A 15014-nucleotide genomic window follows, 5' to 3' on the forward strand; every position below is an offset into this window, starting at 1 on the left:
GGTCACCACTGGTCAGACACCTAGCTAGTTGCCCCCTATCCCAAATGTGAGATGACCCCTTTAAACAGGTTGTCCACAATTATTAGCATCTCTACATAGACTTGCACATGTAGAAAATAGTAAACACACCAATACTGACTGGATCAATGCCAACTCTGTCTATAAGACAAGAAAAGTGTATATTTGTGCAGAATAAGAGCATATACTGAGAATTACACACAGGATACAGAATAATACAGATACTGAGAATTACACCCAACATATAAATTGCCCCGCAAACAGCACTTTTACCACTAGAATTGGAAAATATTAGTACCACCATAAGACCTATTTTAATTCATATATTCTTAGTCATTAAGAGCTCTATAGCATACCATTAGAAAAACCCAAATCTACCCGCATTTTCATAGTAGATAGAATCTCTCAGCACAGACTATACGAATACAAATTTGCAATTGTCAACAACTATTTTAAGAAATAAGCTCAAAAATAGGCTAGATGGATGGAAATCTACCCTTAATCCCAGTATATGGGAGAGTAGTCAGCAATTATTAACTAATTATTCCGTCGCTCAAAATGTAAAATGTATATGCATTTCCTAAAACGCTCATATATATCAATATTTTGTATGTCTTAAAGAGTGTAACACTGCTCTGTATACATTGTCAAAGATCCTCGTGGGACTGCTTAGTCCTCCTTTGTTTTTGTCCTTCCCTAGTAGTCCTTCCCTATTTTCTCCTCCCCTACCTTTACCACTTCCCTCTTCCCCCTCCCTCTTCTCCCCTCCACTACTACTACAAATACATGTAAACTATAATACATGTAAACACAAATGTGTGCCATGGATTACAAACAAGATTTGATATTGAAAACTGGTGGGACGGTATGCTCTAGAGTGATGAGAGCAGAAGAAATGTATTTGTAACTAATGGCTTAAATTGTATGGTATTGCAAAGGTGAGGAGTACAAAAATGCATGGTGTGTACTGTGAGATCTGGTGGTGGTGGTATCCTTGTGTGGGTGCACGAGTGCTGGTGTTAGTGGGCTACATTTCATTTATGGTATCGTGAATTCACAGATGTACTGCTCTATATTGAAAGAGAAGATGCCGCCATCAATCCGAGCCCTTGTGGTAGACGAGCACTTTTCCAACATGACAATGATGCAAAAACACACATCTGTTGCATTTCCGAAGAAGGAACAGGGTGAAAGTGATTCAGTGGTAAATTGTCCTCTGATCTGACCCAACCACACACCTATGGGGAACTCTAAAGAGATAAGTTGAGCATCATTCTCCATCCAGCATCCAGGCACCATACTATATTCAAAGGTCCACATCATACACTTTATTATGCTGTATACATCACATAGAATCCACTGAGACTACTGTATATAAATCACAAAAAAACACTGCGACTGCTATATAAGCATCACATAGGAGACAATTAAACTGTTGTATATAGATAACATAGAATACACTGAGACTCTGCTGTATATCCATCACAAATAACCAACTGAGACTGTTGTATAAGCATCATATAGAAGTGATCAATTAGTGTCACAGATTTACAGCGATACGAGCCAGAAGACCGCAGCTTTTGATTTCTCCTACACCTGCACTGTTTAGATGCACTTCACATTAAACAGTGCAGGTTTCTTTTAACAGCGCAGGGGTTAATCTGCTAAGTTTACAGGTCTTGGAAGCTTTCCTGCATTAAGGCTCTCAGCTGTTCACTGTTAGCCACTCCTGTCTCCTATATAATCTGGGCCCTGGCTAGTAGACATTGCCAGAGCTAGTTTATGCTGCATGGTTAGGAGATTTTGGTTTGTGATTGTTTTGAGAATGAATTTGGAGGATTTATCTGAGACTATTGCTAGGTTTTTTGGTGTGTGCAAATTCCACTCCTCCCAGTTTGGTTTTACCCCATCTTCCACTCCCCAGTGTTTACCTCTGTTACATTACATTTAGTCTGGTTGGTGTATTAGGCTACTTTCACACTAGCGTTGTTGGCTGTACTGTTATGATCCGGTGGTAGGATCTCAAAACTGACCTGATACATATAACCAGAATGTTGGGACAAGTTCTGGGGATGTGGAAGCTATACTGACCGCAATCCTGATCCTATCCACACACACTAAAGGTAGCCGTGGAGCGTTCCTAAAAACCTAGACGCCTCTTCACAGCCTGAGAAACTGACTACCCCTAGAGAGAAAGCAAAGACCTCACTTGCCTCAGAGAAATAACCCCAAAGTTTTAGAGAGCCCCCCACAAATAATAACGGTGAGTTAAGGGGGAAAATACAAACGTAGAAATGAAACAGGTTTAGCAAATGAGGCCCGCTAACACTAGATAGACAGAAAATAGATAGTTTTTGTACTGACCGCACAGACTCCTATCAAAAATAAGCCACGCAGAGAATGCAAGAACCCCCACACCGACTCACGATGTGGGGGGCGCACTCTGCACCCCAGAACTAACCAGCAAGCGAAAAATCACATAAAAGCAAGCTGGACTGAACTCATCATATACAGAGAAACGTTTTCAAGGAAATAATGAGCAAAATTAACAAGCAAACTTAGCTTCTCCAGCAGGAGACAGGTCACAAGGAATATTCAGGAGAGCTCAGAATCAGGACTGAATACACCGACAGCAGGCAACAAGTGAAGGTCCAGGTGAATTAAATAGGCCCAGCATAGCAGGAAATGAAGCAGCTGAGCCCAGCCAAGACCAGCCATATCGCTAAAGGCCACCAGAGGGAGCCCAAGAACAAACTCACACAGTACCACTCATGACCACAGGAGGGAGCCCGAGAACGGAATTCACAACACTGTACGTCGCAATGCTTCATTTAGGAGAAAAAACGCATCCTGCAAAGTTGTCTGTAGGATGCGTTTTTTCCCCATAGACTAACATTAGTGACGCATTGCGACGTACGGGCACACGTCGCAACCGTCGTGTTTTGGCGGACCGTCTGCACAAAAAAGTTACATGTAACTTTTTTTGCGTGTCATGTCCGCCATTTTCGACCGCGCCTGCGCGGCCGAAACTCCGCCCCCTCCTCCCCGGACCTTACAATGGGGCAGTGGAAGCGTCGTAAGACTGCTTCTGCTGCCCACGTCGGGCATTATTTTCACAACGCACGTCGGGCCGACGCATCGCGACAGCCCCGTGCCAACGCTAGTGTGAAAGCAGCCTTACGGTAGACTACAACTCCTCTCTTCCCTGGGTGGGGAAAGGGTACAGACTGAGGGAGGATTCAGGAGCTAAGGCAATGTACGTGACGCCGACATCTTTACCATCAGAAATAATCCGAGGAACAGAGTGAGCTTGGGTGCCCCTAGCAATTGGGACAGGGAACGAGCCCCTGGTCTCGGGACACTCAACAACAGAGTCATGACAATTAGACTGTGTATATAGATCACATAGACTATATACATCACAAAGGATCCACTGAGACTGCTGTATAAACCACATAGGAGAAAGGCGACTGCTGTATATATATCACATAAGTCCATAAGCAGCAGAACTACAATGTTGGGAACTAAACCAGAGCGGCGGGTGCTAAATCCACCCAAAAATAAACTGTCCTGATGCTATCAACTGATTAGTTATTATTATTTATATAGCACCATAGATTCCATGGTGCTGTACATGAGAAGGGGTTACATACAAATTACAGATATCACTTGCAGTAAGTAAACTAACAATTACAGACTGATACAGAGGGGTGAGCACTCTGCCCTTGCGGGCTTACATTCTACAGGATGGTGGGGATGGAGACAATAGGTTGAGGGCTGCAGGAGCTCCGGTGTTGGTGAGGCGGTAGCTTCGGTAGTGGTGAGGAGACAGCAGGGTCAGTGCAGGCTGTAGGCTTTACTGAAGAGGTGGGTTTTCAGGTTCCGTCTGAAGCATCCGAATGTGGTTGATAGTAGGTCGTGTTGGGGCAAAGAATTCCAGAGGATGGGGGATATTCGGGAGAAGTCTTGGAGGCGGTTGGGTGAGGAGCGAATAAGTGTGGAGGAGAGAAGGAGGTCTTGGGAGGACCGGAGATTACGTGAGGAAAGATATCGGGAGATTAGTTCAGCGATATATGGAGGAGACAGATTATGGATGGCTTTCTAGGTCAGTATTAGTAATTTGAACTGGATACGCTGAGGGAATGGGAGCAAGTGAAGAGATTTGCAGAGGGGGGAAGCAGGGGAGTAGTGAGGAGAGAGATTAATTAGTCGGGCAGCAGAGTTAAGGATGAACTGGAGAGGTGCAAGGGTGTTAGCAGGAAGGCCACAGAAAAGGATGTTGCAGTAGTCAAGGCGGGAGATGATGAGGGCATGCACAAGAATTTTAGTAGATTGATGGTTGAGGAAAGGATGGATTCTGGAGATATTTTTGAGCTGGAGGCTACAGGAGGTGGAAAGAGCTTTGATGTGCAGTTTGAAGGACAGGGCAGAGTCAAGGGTTACTCCGAGGCAGCGGACTTCCGGTACGGGGGAAAGCATGATGTCCTTTATGGTGATAGATAGGTCAGGTAAGGAAGATCTATGGGATGGGGGAAAGATGATGAGTTCAGATTTGTCCACATTGAGTTTGAGGAAGCGAGAGGAGAAGAAGGAGTATATGGCTGATAGACACTCTGGGATTCTGGACAGCAGAGAGGTGACGTCTGGGCCAGAAAGGTAGATCTGAGTGTTATCAGCATAAAGATAGTACTTGAATCCATGAGACTTTGAGTTGTCCCAGGCCGAGTGTATAGATTGAGAAGAGTAGGAGTCCTAGAACAGAGCCTTGGGGGTCTCCAACAGAGAGAGGGTGGGATGAGGAGGTAGTGTGGGAGTGGGAGACGCTGAATGTGCGGTTGGAAAGGTATGAGGAGATCCAGGATAGGGCGAGGTCTTTGATGCCAAAGGAGGAGAGGATCTGTAGTAGGAGGCAGTGGTCAACTGTGTCGAAAGCAGAGGACAGGTCTAGGAGGAGGAGTACAGAGTATTGTCCTTAAGCTATGAACTTTATGTAGGATATGTGCACCGCAGCAACGTTCGACACCGAACACTGTGTGTGCATTCCTATAGTGCTTCTGCGCATATAAATGAAAGGGCTGGTGGCCCACCGGGAATTTGTCTGGTTGGACATAGGGCCAGTCCCTGCCCTAGTTACCTAGTTACAAGGCAAACTTCTGCTGTCTGCACCTCACAGTTGATCTGAGTCTTCTAAGAACCAACAGCTCTTGCTCTCTCGTGGCCCCCAGCGATCACATGATCACTGGGACAGGAAGCGGTAGCTCTGTTAGTGTGTGCTTGCAAAGCTGTATACACAACGCATGTTCAGCACTGTGAATAGAGCAATCAAAAATCCAAAGAAGGTAATAAAGCATGTCAACCTTCTCTTTTTGAAGTCCAGCCGTATCTGACAGCTGACTTCTTGCTCGTGCAACTGCTGATTCTGTAATGGCTGTCTAAAGCATCTTTGAAGAGTCATTTGCAGACCAGTCCAGCATTTTAAGATATTCGGTCCAGAAGTGTTTGATGGTTGGAGATCTGAACTCCTTACACGTAATGTAAATAAGGGAAACTGCAGTACAAGCAGAGCCACAAATACAGACAAACTGCACTTGTGAGTGCACCAGGTCTTTACTGTGCTACTCATGGAGTTTCCAAAGTGTGCTTTATATCCTCAAGACAAGTAACTGGGATTTTGTGCATTGTACTGTGTTAAATTGTGGATTTTTGTTACCAAAATCTATACCAAAAATCTTCTATGTTACATGGCCCTATAGTAAACAAGTGCTTATTTCGGTGACTTCAGTTTGTATAAACCTGCGTGAAAAGAGAAATTCACATATGTATTTCAACTAATTGGGCATAATAGTCATCCATTTACAGCTCCATTATTGTCATTCACAATTGTTTTTCATACTGTTGTATATATGACATTAAAAAAACCTGACATGTTAATTTGGTGGGAAAAAAAACAAAAACTTTGCATGATGAAGCCCCTGTTCAAGTGACACAGTTACTAATGCCTTTCAGATTACACCATTGGTATATAAAAGGAAACTGCTAACATCTCTGATGTCACCATGATATATGTGTGCTCAGTTTAGTTTTTGGCTGCTGAGTTCGTCTGCTGCTCTGATCCTTGTGTTTTACCAAGGGATAGCGACAGCACAGAGCAGAAATCTATTAAAAATGACAAGTACGCCAACTGTCTTGTAACATCGCTTTCTGGGGCAAAGCCCAGCTAATGTCATCTACTTAAACTTTTCAAGTGAAAGCATCTGTCCACAGTCTCACTAGCACTGGGCTTATGGATTTAATGAGAAACAACATTTCAGAAGGTGGGGTATCAGAACTGTCTCAGACTGGTAAAGTATATCACTAGGGCATGAGCCTTTGGGAATACAAAAAGCTTTCTGCCAGCAATATCAAATATCTTTCTAAATAACAGTGCCAGCTTTTTGCCTATCTAATGACACAAAGCAATCACTAAACAGTCTAGAAAATTATGATCCACTAGAATGTAATGTCATAAAGTCATATGTATAGTGCTTTTCAAATTGAGATCATACAGTCATAGTAATCTTTGCTTTTCAAATTGAGATCATACAGTCATAGTAATCTTTGCTGTTATTTTGCTTATCATGGTTCATAGTGTCTGAAACAACAAATTTTGTGTTCTTTTTGATGATTCGTTCTTAGTTTCTATGAATCAGAATATCAGATAAAGCCAGACCTCTAGCTAGTGAAGAACGGCTTTGCATAAGGCTATGTGCACACGTTTAGTATTTGTTTGCATAAATTTCTGCATCTCTTGGCATGAAAAATGCTGCGGCAAAAACGCACGTTATTGGTGCGTTTTTGTCATATTTTTGTATGCGTTTTTATTCGGTCCCCTATGACAGCACCACGAGAGATGGGATCCATCCTTCAAGGACATCAAACCTACAATAAAAAAGGTAGTACCTTTCCCTCGCATCAGTTGGTTTACAGAGCACAAGAGGACATCCAGGTTATTATAACAATAAACATTTTAATCATAATACTGTAAAGGAAAACATTCTGTGAGCTATACATAAATCACACACAACCAGAAAAGAGCGTGCTCACCCACATATGACGAGAGGAAATATAAGAGTGCTGTCATGGGCACTGAGATATTGGTAAGTAACTATGTCTTTCTCCTTCCCCAATGACAGCACCACAGAGAGAATTGCAGAGAATTGTATATTAGGGAGGGGACCACAGCCTGTAGAACCCTTGTTCCAAAGGTGAGATCAGAGGAAGAGGCTAGGTCCAGCCAGTAGTGATTTGTAAAAGGTAGAAGGAGATGAACAAGGTTCAGCTTTACAGATCTGTTCTATAGAAACCTTCTCTGCCCAGGAGGCTGCCACCGCTCTCGTGAAATGAGCTCTCAATCCTTCCGGGACGACATTCCCACTGGACGAGTACGCCAACAAGATCGCATCCCTTATCCAGCTCGAAAATGTGCTTTTTGAGGCCATGAGCCCTTTTCTGGGCCCCTCAAAACACACAAACCGAGACCTATCCTTCCTACACCCCTGAGTGGCCGCTAGGTATTGGACTAAACACATTCTTACGTCCAATGTATGAAAACTTTCCTCTTTTGCATTCTTGGGAAGGAAGACTACTTCCTGGGACCTATGGAAGCGAGACGCTACCTTAGGTAAGTAGGCAGGATTAGGTTTCATGATGACCCTATCTTCTAAAATGTGAGTTAAGGGGGGTTTGCAGACAGGGCTTGAATATCGCTCACCCCGTGGGCTGATGTCAATGCCACTAGAAGAACAGTCTTAAGCGATAGGATCTTAAGGGAGGTGGATTTCAAGGGCTCAAAGGGGGAACTAGCTAGGACTGATAATGCTAAATTCAGATCTCACGGTGGTAATCTCTGGCTAGTAATGGGCCTAGATCTAGCTGAGGCTCTAATGAATCTAGTTACCCAAGGTTTGCCTGCCACATCATGATTATACAGAGCTCCTAATGCAGCCACCTGAACCTTTTAAGGTGCTAGTAGCAAGGCCCTGCTCTAATACCTTTTGTAAAAATTCAAGGATGGCTGTGATTGGAACTCCATCCCGGACTCTCGCCCCTAAGGTGGACCGAAATATCTTCCATGTTTCTCTATAGGCCCTAGTGGTGACGGGTTTTCTACTTTGGAGTAGCTTAGCAGTCAAGTTTTGGGGAAAACCCCTGTCCCTCAACAGCATCCTCTCAAGTTCCATGGTGTCAAGTGTACACTTGCCTGAGGATGATATACTGACCTTTGGGAGAAAAGATCTGGTACTTCCGGCAGTACCCAGGGGTCGGTGATGGACATCATCCTCAGCCAGGAGAACCAATTTCTTTTTGGCCAGAAGGGGCCTGTCAAGATTACCCTTGCCCTGTCCTCTCTGATTTTTCTTAAAACCACCGGGATCAGGTTAACTGGAGGGAAGGCATGGCCAGAAAATGATTCCATGGAATCATGAAGGTGCCTAAAGCTTGAAGATTCCCCCTTTTATTCTCACTGTTGGCAAAGAGATCTATAACTGGGAGACTCCATATCTCTACAATCTGGCTGAATATGGACCGTTTTAGAACTGATTCGCCCTGTTTTAACTGGGTCCGGCTCAAGAAATCTGCCTAGTAGTTATCTATCCCCATATGTGGAGCACTGACAGGGAAAGGAAATTGGTCTCTGCAATCTGGAAAATCTGTGCTGTTATGTCCATTAAGGGGCAAGATCTGGTTCCACCCTGATGGTTCAGATAGGCTACCACTACTTGGTTGTCCGAAAATATCTTTACATGCTGACCCTGAAGGGAATCTAAGAACTCTATCAGAGCCTGTCTGGCTGCTAACAGTTCTTTCCTGTTTTAGGAACCCATTTTCTGTTCCCCATCCAGACTCCCTGCGCAACTCTGTTGGTCAGATGTGCCCCCACCCCAACCCCTGGTGCTTGCATCTGTGGTGACGACTCCAGTAACCGTGATTACCCAATGAATCTGTTTAGTTTCATTTTCCGATTTTTGCAACCAACCCAGGGAATGAATAGTTCTTGAAGACAGTCATGTATCCTTCTAAGTGTCATTCTAGGGAAACCTGGTTTCTTAAGATGTCCCACTGAAGATCACTGGTGTGTATTTGGGCACACTATACTGCTGGCATGCAGGAGGGGAAAGAACCAAGCAGGGACATAGCTTTTCTCAATGTCACAGAAAGGTATTGTGATACCCTCAACACCTGACCCGTAATTTTTAGTGATGAGTGAGTATACTCGTTGCTCGGGTTTTCCTGAGCACGCTCGGGTGGTCTCCGAGTATTTGTAACTGCTCGGAGATTTAGTTTTCGTTGCCTCAGCTGAATGATTTACAGCTGATAGACAGCTTGAATACATGTGAGGATTCCCTAGCAACCAGGCAGCCCCCACATATACTCAGGCTGGCTAGCAGCTGTAAATCATGCAGCTGCATCAACAAAAACTAAATCTCCGAGCAGTCACAAATACTCAGAGACCACCCGAGCGTGCTCGGGAAAACCCAAGCAACGAGTACACTCGCTCATCACTAGTAATTTCCTCTACTTTTGTCCTCCGGGAGGCAACACTCCTGTTTTTTGGGAGTCTAGTACAAGTCTCAGGAACTCCTGTATCCTGTTCAGCTCGAATTTCCTTTTTTTTTTTTTTTAAGACCCATTCTAACCTCACTAAAGAGGTCATAACTCTTTCTAGTTGAGCTTTACAATGCTGGATTGAGTTGCGTATCACTAGAAAGTCGTCTAGGTAAGGGACAATCAGGATGTCCTGCTCCCTCAGATGTGCCATCACTTCTGCCACCAGCTTGGTAAACACTCGAAGGAGCCACCGCCAAACCGAAAGAGAGGGCTCTGCACTGAAAGTATCCGATTCACCCCCTTATGGAGACCACTACCCTGAGAAACTTCTGATAGGGTTTGCGTATGTGAATGTGATAATAAGCATCCCACAGGTCTGGAACTGTCATAAAGCATCTGGAAACAGGATTTTGTCAGTTGTTTTTATTGACTCCATTTTGAAACTTTGAGTCTTTAGTGATTTTTTTTCAGCTTTTTCAAGTTGATTATTGACCTGAAGGATCTGTCTGGTTTCTTCCCCAGAAACAGCAGGGAGTAGAATCCTTCTGGTTTTTACCTGAAAGGAAATCTCTTTGAGGACATCTTTGTGTACTACGGTTAACTCTTGAGTTCCAAGGCCAGTTGTTTCTCCATAGAGGACCTCGGAGCAGTTACAACAAAGTTTAGACTGGGACAGAGAGAAATTCTATTTTTAGGCCTGACTTTATTAGGCTCAATATCCAGGAACTCTCCTGAAAATATTTTCCCAGGCCGGGAGAGAAGAGAATTCCCCCCACCTGAGAAAGACCATCACTGATAGGGCATCCTATCCTGAGAGGAACCCCGAAAAAAGAAACCTCTGCTTTTCTTTTTTCTTCTCTTCCCACTTATTTTGCGCTCAGTGAGGCCTTCTACGAAAAAAATTCCTACTCCAAAAATACTTTTTATATGATGTGAGAATAGGCAATTTGGGAAATCCCTTTTTCTATCCCTTGCTTTCTGCAGGATGTCACCTAAAGTTGACCTGAACAGAAATTCACCTTCACAGGGGATGGAACATAATTTTGTTTGGATGTCTCCTGGCCAGCATTTAAGCCAGAGGTGTCTCTGGGCTGCGTTGGAGAAGGCTGCGGATCTGGCCGCCAGTCAAACTGAATTAGCTGATAAATCAGCCAGGAAAGCTGCAGCCCCACACATTAAGGCCATGTGCACACGTTCAGTATTTTTCGCGTTTTTTCGCTATAAAAACGTGAAAAAAAGCTTACATATGCCTCCCATTATTTTCAGTGTATTCCACATTTCTTGTGCAAATGTTGCATTTTTTTCCGCGAAAAAGTCGCATCGCGGAAAAAAAAAGCAACATGTTCTTTAAATTTGTGGAATTGCGGGGATTCTGCACACCTAGGAATGCATTGATCTGCTTACTTTCTGCATGGGGCTGTGCCCACCATGCGGGAAGTAAGCAGATCATGTGCGGTTGGTACCCAGGGTGGAGGAGAGGAGACTCTCCTCCACGGACTGGGCACCATATAATTGGTAAAAAAAAAAAATTAAAATAAAAAATATTCATATACTCACCTTCGATGGCCCCCAGAGTCTTCCCGCCTCTCATCGGTGCATGCTGCCACTTCCGTTCCTATAGATGGTGTGGTGAAGGACCTGCGATGACGTCGCGGTCACGTGACCGCGACGTCATCGAAGGTCCTGCACACACACACCATCTATAGGAACGGAAGCCGCTGAGGAGATCGGCTGTCTACAGGTGAGTATAACTATTATTTTTTTTTTATTTAAATTATTTTTAAACATTCTATCTTTTACTATTGATGCTGCATCTATAGTAAAAAGTTGGTCACACTTGTCAAACACTATGTTTGACAAGTGTGACCAACCTGTCAATCAGTTTTCCAAGCGATGCTACAGATCGCTTGGAAAACTTTAGCATTCTGCAAGCTAATTACGCTTGCAAAATGTAAAAAAAAAAACGGGAAAAAAACGCAAAAAAAAAAATGCGGATTTCTTGCAGAAAATTTCCGGTTTTCTTCAGGAAATTTCTGCAAGAAATCCTGATGTGTGCACATACCCTAAGGGAATGGAATCTAGTAATTTATCCCTAGATACCCTATACCGGACCTGCTTCTGTAATTAGTCTAACCAAATCAATAAAGACCTAGCTGTACAGGTTGCTGCTATATCAGGTCTTAAACTGCCCCCTGATGCTTTCCAGGAACCCTTAAGGAAGGGATCTGTTCTTTTACTTAGTGGATCCTTCAACACCCCCATGCCATTAAAGGGAAGGGCAAATTTCCTGGAAGCCTTAGCAGCAGCCACGTCCAACTTTGGGGCTTTGTCCCACGACGTGGATGCTGGATCATTAAAAGGATATTTCCTTTTGAGGGATGGCACAGAGAAGTTCTTTCTTTCAGGTCTATTGCATTCTTTCTTAATGAGAGATTGTATGTTCTCATTTAGGCTACTTTCACATTTCCGTCTTTCTGCTACTGTCGCAATACGTCGATTTTTGAAAATGCAGGATCCTGCAAAAAAAATTGCAGGATCCTGCATTTTCTCATAGACTTGTATTAGCGACGTATGGACTCACGTTTTGTCCGCCGTGCACGGGATCCTGCACAATGTGACGGCCCGTCTTTTGCAAAAAACGTTCAAGGGAACGTTTTTCTGTACGTTGTATCCTGTGTTTCCGACTGTGTATGCCCAGCAGAAAATCTCACTCTCTCTCTTTCCTCCCCGGGACTTTAGACTGGACAGCGGACCCTTTGGAAAACTGCGTCCGCTGCTCACGATATACACTATTTCACAAACGTCCGTCGGTACGTCGCGCCGACGCTTTGTGACGGCCGACTACCGACGGAAATGTGAAAGTAGCCTAAGAGGGAGTGACCTATGCTTTTTCTGTCCCAGACCACCAAACATTACATCCTGCACCGATTTTTCAGGGCTATCACTTCCATTGCCGCTCTGCAAAATATATACAAACACACACTTCCTCTGAATAAAGCAGCCCCCCATCCCCACACACTGCCTCTTTCAAAACTATGTCCTCTTTAATACGTAATACATTTAATGTCCGGCTCCTGCTGGAGCACTTACCAGATGCAAATACATTTGAACAGCGGAAGGCAGTGGAGTGTGTGTGGCAGCAGGCCTGGCGTGCGTGCCCACAGAGAGAAATATGATTGTCCCCTGTGGCACACGTGCCATAGGATCGCCATCACTGAGCTAGGGGTACAGTGTTCATATTGACACCATGGGTGTGTCACAGAATATTAAACCATTGGGCAATGAAGACAAAATAACTATATTTTTACCACTAAAATGTTGTTTTAGCCCCAGAGTTTACATTTTCACACAAGAAGTGGGTAAAAATGGCATCATAATTTGTCTCACAATTTCTACTGAACGTGGCAATGCCACCCCCATATGTGACTGTAGCTATTTGCCTCTTGGAGTGCAGATTTTCCTAGAACAGTTTGCGGACTCCATTTACTGTATGGAGCCCCTGATTGCTAGAAGAGCAGAATCCCCCCTCCTGTATTTCAGACATTTACACAGAAACCCCGATGCGAGCGCAGGATAAATGTGCGCCGAGCCTTACTGCGATCTTTGGGAGGCAGAATGAAAAACACAACAGCAGGGGAAGAATTGTTTTTATCTATTTTTTTACGCCGTTCCTCGTGCGGTATAAGTGATTAGACGACTTTATTCTTCTGGTCGGGTGCGATTACAGCGATACCAGATTTATATTGGGCTTTTATGTTTGGCTGCTGTCACACACTAAAATATGCTTTTTATTGCACAAAAATAGTTTTTGCTTCACCATATTTTGAGAGATATAATTTCTCCGTATTTTGGCCCACAGAGTCAAGTGAGGGATTGTTTTTTTGCGGGACGAATTTACATTTTTATAGGTACCATTTTTAGGCACATGACTTTTATCGCTTTCTATTCCAATTTTTGGGAGGCAGAGTGAACAAAAAACAGCATTTCTGGAATTTTTTTTTGAGGGGGCGTATGTTGTTCCGCATGTGGTAAAATTGATAAGGCAGTTTTATTCTTTGGGTCAGTACGATTACAGCAGTACCACATTTATATTCTTTTTTATGTTTTGGCACTTTTACACAGTAAAAACTTTTATAGTAAAAATAATTATTTTTGCATCACCTCATTCAGAGAGCTATAACTTTTTTTATTCTTCTGCTAATGGAGCTGTATGGCCGCTTGTTTTTTGCAGGACAAAATTAAGTTTTCAGCCGTACCGTGTTTATTTATATCTGTCTTTTTTTACCACGTTTTATTCCACTTTTTGTTTGGGGCTATGATGATCAAGTATTTGGGTTTTTGCCTTGTTTTTTATGGTGTAATCTAAAGGGGTTAACTAGTGGGACAGTTTTATAGGTCAGGTCGTTTCAGACGCTGCGGTACCAAATATGTGTACTGTTATTGTTTATATATTTTTTTTTTCATCATACAAATATTTATTTATGGATACAATAACTTTTGTTTTTTATTATTTTTATTTTATTTTTACGATTATTTAAAAAAAATGTTTTACTTTTTTACTTTTTATATGAAAAAACCGTGTGCACTACTGTATATATGGTGCTAAGGTAGGTTGTTGGGTACTACACAATAAAATTTCACAAACGCATCAAAGTTGAGTGCTAGGTTTTTTACTTGATTACTTTTTTACTTTGTCCCACTATGGGACTATCATTTTTTGCAGGCTGATCACTTGTATAGTTCTTTCAAGAAACATCGAGTCACCATGGCAACGATCGGGATTCCGCGTCCCGCCGTGGGGGTCTCCGATCCAAGGGCAGAGGGGCTGTCATCCATCTGCCAGCTCCCGGAATGCTGCAATCAAGTTCGATCACAGCATTTAGGGGGTTAAAGTGCCGTGATCGCTCCTGGCACTTAGTGCTGGGTATCAGTTGTCGGAATCAGCTGACACACGGCGACGATCGCTTGCTCACAGCCTGTGTGCGCGCACGATCACCATCCAGTAATAATACGTCCTGTGTCAATAAGTGCCAGGACGAGTGGACGTATTGTTACTGACTGTCGGAAAGGGGTTAAAGGAAATCTGGCACCGCATTTAACCTATCTAAAGTATTAATATGGGCATACTGGTTATAAACTGCCGAAAACAGTCCTCCCTGTGTGCCTCATATCAGCTGTGTTGTTGCTGAGAAATCATCTTTTATCACTTTATGTAAGTGACCTATTCCAGGCTCCGTGGTGGATGGTGCATGTGCGGCGCAGGTCAGGGTCCGGCGCCTCCCATCTTCATACGATATCATCCTCTTCCTTGCTGCTGTCGCGGCTCCTGCGCAAGCGTAATTCTCTGCCCTGTTGAGGGCAGAGCAAAGTACTGCAGTGCGCAGGCGCCAGGAAAGGTCAGAGAGGCC

The 15014-nt window shown here is 43.6% G+C and overlaps 1 protein-coding gene and 1 long non-coding RNA gene across 5 annotated transcripts in view; one reads left to right on the forward strand and one right to left on the reverse strand.

The window, feature by feature from the left end:
* LOC143769459 (uncharacterized) overlaps window positions 1-15014 on the forward strand; it is a 171140-nt gene that overhangs the window by 31722 nt on the left and 124404 nt on the right. The window lies entirely within an intron of this gene.
* Window positions 1-15014, reverse strand: part of RBM20 (RNA binding motif protein 20) — a 171491-nt gene that overhangs the window by 4924 nt on the left and 151553 nt on the right. The gene's annotated exons all lie outside the window — the stretch shown is intronic.

Source organism: Ranitomeya variabilis, chromosome 4 (genome assembly GCF_051348905.1).
Source record: "Ranitomeya variabilis isolate aRanVar5 chromosome 4, aRanVar5.hap1, whole genome shotgun sequence".
NCBI lineage: Eukaryota > Metazoa > Chordata > Amphibia > Anura > Dendrobatidae > Ranitomeya > Ranitomeya variabilis.